A 4,609-nucleotide genomic window follows, 5' to 3' on the forward strand; every position below is an offset into this window, starting at 1 on the left:
CCTTGATTTCCTTTGCCTTCTCCTTCTGCCTTGCATCCTGGTTTTCTTCCATTGTATAGCAGACCCTCCAGCATTGCGTCTGGAGGCTACAGGGCACCAGCAACCTGCCAGTCGGACTCTCGGATTTGGGCCCAGAGCCTCCAAAAGCATCTAGGTACCTAAAGCCCATTAAGGCGAATGGGAGGTAGCCACCGAAATACTTGTGTGGAACTCAGCCCGAGTTCCCCGCTCGGTGAGAAGAGGGTGGTCTGATGGGCAGGAATGAGGGGGCAGGATTCCTGGGTTCCTTCCTAGCCTCCGATGCCGAGGAGTGCGGTGATGTTCCCGACCCTGCCTCTGCCCTGTCGGGAGCCGAGCCCTGGGCACTGTGCAGGCACGAGTAGAAGCGATCTCGGTGGAGCTTACAATCTTAAGATGAAAGTGATGCTCTGAGCCCGCCCTTCACTGGTTGTGGACTCGGTGTTTGCAGTTGGAGCGGCATGTAACCTGCTGCCAGTGATGGCTCAGCAAGACCTCCCTCACCATCCTGGCTGATGTTGAGCAAAGAACTGTTCAGCTCTGACCGTGCTCATCGCTTTATGAGGGATCTTGATACCATTGCATCTTTTGTGATGTGCTTTGGGGTCTTTGGGAGGAAAAGCTCTTTGGAAGCAGTGTCCTTTCCTCATCAGCCGTGGAGGTGAGCGTATCACGTGTTTGTCAGTCATCTGGCCACGCTGGAAAGGAGCATACAGGATGTTCCTGGATGTCTGGGAGGCGACTCACCTGGGTTAATACAGACCACTGAGTTCATGGCTGCCTCGGTCCTGCTCTTGTGAAGATAAAGGATCTGGCTTTTATTTAGGGCCGACTTAGGTAGCTCAAGTGGATCTGCAGTCACAGCCTCTGCAGAGGGCAGAGTGAAGGAAAGAGGACGAGTACTTGAGGAGGCTCCAGTTCGTCTTGCTCAGTTACATCTTGTGGAGTGCAGTGGTGAGGTGAGAAGGTTAGTGGATGCTGCTGTGTGAGGAACCCAACGACTTGCTTCCCTTACATACTCACCACTGGCTTTTGGTTTGTGAGGATTTATGGGCTGTTTCGCAGATGGCTGTGCAAGGTGACAAAGACAGCAAGCCTATCTTCGGTAGACCTGCATTGTCTCTGTGTGACCTGGTGACCTGGGAAATGTTTACAACTCATCAAATCGAAAAGATTGAAACCGTCACGTCAGTGCTGCTCCCATGGACTGAGCTGCAAAGACCTCTCTGGATGTGAAATCTCAGCACAAGGGAACTCAAGTTTCCCAGATGGATGAGGCAGCAGGTCCCTACTGTCAGTCACAATGCATCAAACCCTGCCTGCCGATGGCAAGCGGGGCTTGCTGCTCCCAGTGCCTGCAGAAGAGCATGCTGCACCCCTCTCTTTTCCTACCTCTGAGGGCTCAGGAGATGCAGGACATCTGCAGAGCCAGATGACCTGGTAGCCACCTACTCATGAGGCAGCAGCTGCACCTGGCTGGATGGCACGTTTCAGGTGGGACAACTCTACCCACTCAAAGGATTTGCTTGCGTGTGGCTGTAGCAGAGCCGAGGCAGCTGCAAACCACTGCGGCAAGAACCTGCCCAAGCCAGCTCTGAATGAGGTACCTGAGGCCCTGGACACAGTCCAGCCCATCTCCTTTATCATCTGGGGTGGATGTGGCTGGGCTGTCACCTCTCATGAGGACAACAATTGCAGCTTGATGTCGGAGGGGAGCTCAGCCTTGCTGGGGAGGCTGCGTGCAGGTGAGCACCCCGCTCCTGGAGGAGCTGGGACCGAGGAGCATGGCTGTCCCTCACCCTGCCCAGCCTGAGCCTGTGTCTCACACCTGGCTCACGTGTGCCCCGTCCCAAGGTGAGGCGGGGATGTGTGGAGTAAAGCCAAGTTTGCAGGCTGGCGCTCTCATCTCAGCGTGCAGCCTTTCACCCTGTGCATGAGAACTTTCCCTCAAAGGCTTCTGGTCATGGCCACGTTTTGGTGGCTGGCTAATTAAAATGCTATCTTCAGGCAGCTGGCTGGTGCTTTCCTCATGCCTGCTTCATTTATTCCGTGGCATTCAAAGAGTGGAGGCACCTCAAGATGGAGAAAAGGGTGCCCTGGGCAGACACGACAGAAATCCCCACCAGCAATGGGAAAAGGGTGCTTTCGGTTGGAAACTCCTTCCATCTTTTTCATTTGGCACCTGCTAGCTGGTTTAACCCCTTGTTGCTATCCGTGTTATGCTGCTGATTGGGTCTGTAAGTAAGTCAGCCGGGCTCTGCTTGGGCTCTGCCAACACCTGCAGCACCTCTATTAGAAATGCCTGTAAAGCTTCTGTCCTCCAGCATGGTCACATGGAACACCTTGGAAACCCAAAAGAAATCCATCCCACAGGCCACATCCTCCACTGTCTGCTGGCGGGAGCTTTGGTAGTAAGAAAGAGATGTGTATTTTTATTCCAGACCATGCGGCGAGCATGTGGGCAGCTTCTCTGTGCTTGGGATGCCTGAAATTTAAGGCTAATCCTGATCGTTCAGCACAAGGTCTGCAGTCCCGGTCTGCACAGGCACTATGCTTAATCCCAGCACCCCATTTGGGACTGGGCCAGCGCGGCCCTGGCAGCACCGTGCCACACCACAGGCAGCTGCTGGCCTCTGCTGTGCCCCACAGCACCTGACGTCCCACAGCACAACGAGGCCGCTGAGCTGCCGGCCATCCCAGAGGGACCAGGCACTCATGCCTGGATCTCCAGCCAAGTTTCCCCTATCTCATAGGAGGTGATGAGCTGTGGATAAGAGCGGGGAGGTGATATCCTCCGCGTCAGTGGTGACGGAGGGTGCAAAAGGAATGTGAAGAGCACCTGACCACAGCTTTGGGGAAGGCTTTCCCTTTGGTTCGGGGAGCTGGGAGGACCCTGGGGGCTTTGCACCATGGAGGGTACAAGGGTCAAGTCCCCCACTCAAATGTCAGTGGTTTGCTGGCTGCATTCATCATGGAGGGGATCCCAAGGTATCTCCCAGAGGTGCAGCTTACTGTCTCTGTGAGGAGGTTACAGGCTTTTGCAGGCGAATTTGGCAATGGGCTTGTTGGGCACGTGCCACTCGTTTACCTCCTGAGGCCAAAAAAGCCTTTCCATAAGGGTTTATTTTGATGTGCTGCCTGAGCCACATCTATACATCTGCGCTGAGGGACTCATCAAGAAAGAACTGCACTTCTGTGCTATATCTGTATGTTGTCGTACAGGGCTAATCTTGCTGGTTTGTGCTCTTTATTTTTACCTCACTCTTTCAGATGCTCCAGACACATTTTTTTGGTCTAAACACCCCCCCCCCCCCCAATGCCTCCCTAATCTGGGAGTGCCCAAGCATCTCCTCAGGCATCGAGGGCTGCCTGCTGCAACCTCTGCTGTAGGCTGCTACATGCCTTTAGCACCCAGGTACCTCTGCTGCCCACCCCACGCTGCCCGTCTCCTGGCCAAGCCCGGTGCACACAGCAGGAGGACGACATTGTGCTGCAAGCCTGATACCGGCATGGCAAGGGTTCAGCTATGGGTTACTTCGACACCTCCTTTGCCAGCTATTCTGGGAGCTGTTGGTGCGCTCTGTGCTTGGAGCGTGTCGCGTGGTGGGACCCAGGCTGGGAAAGGCATCTGGCTTTGCTGAGCACCCTGCCAGGATTGCCGATGAGTGGCAATTCCGGCTCAGCACTCCCCAGGGAGGCCCGTATTACCCCAAAATAATCTGGGATGCGGGTCAGGGTGTCTTGTTCCCAACCTGTGTGGTGCCTTGGAGGTGAGAAGCTTTGGCTGTGGATGGCAATACCTCCGAATCTTGGTTGAACGGGTCTGTGGCAAAGGGAGGGTGTGTCTCACGCAAGCCCTTGGGCCTTCTGTGGGCAGCCCTGTTCAATGGGAGCATTAGCTTAGCAAAAGGGGGAGAGACCTAACCCCTTAGCTGCAAGCCCTATGGACAGCTCAGGAGAGATGGCACAAGATGATTACAACGATCAGCTTAAGCAAATAATCCAGTTCCATCGCTTCTTCAGAGATTTTAAGGCCAGAAGTGTGACCTGCCTGAACCAACCACAGCCCTTCTCCTTCGTCTTGCCCATAACTCCTCCCTGAGCCGTGGTCTACACTTTGCAAAGGCATCCAAGCTGCCATCTCACTGCGTGGTCTTCCTGTCCTTCTCACCCACAGGGAACCTGCTGGCACTGGAGGCAGCCTGTGCCATGAACATGTTGATACCTGGGGAGTATGTGTTTGTGTCATTGGCCTCTTCTCCGGGAGCTGGGCTCCCACTGGCACCCCTCCCTGCCCATCCTGCCTGTGCTCGGTTATGACCCCAGGAGTGCAGAAGCAAAACCTCCAACAGAGCTTTATGATGGACTCATTCCTTTCAAAGAAACCTCTTATTTGGCTGCTCAGAGGCCAGTGCAGGTACTAACTTATGAAGAAGTAACTTGCTATCAATCACCTCCACTATTTTTTGGGGGGGGTTTCAGCTTGAATTGGCTCATTCGTCTGTCAAGTCCCCTTCCTTATGTTGGGCAGCTTGCCGGAATGTTCATGCCTTCTTTTTTTTGCATTGCAAGGACCTCACATCCAGGAGAA

Source organism: Balearica regulorum, chromosome 3, assembly GCF_011004875.1.
Source record: "Balearica regulorum gibbericeps isolate bBalReg1 chromosome 3, bBalReg1.pri, whole genome shotgun sequence".
Lineage (NCBI taxonomy): Eukaryota > Metazoa > Chordata > Aves > Gruiformes > Gruidae > Balearica > Balearica regulorum.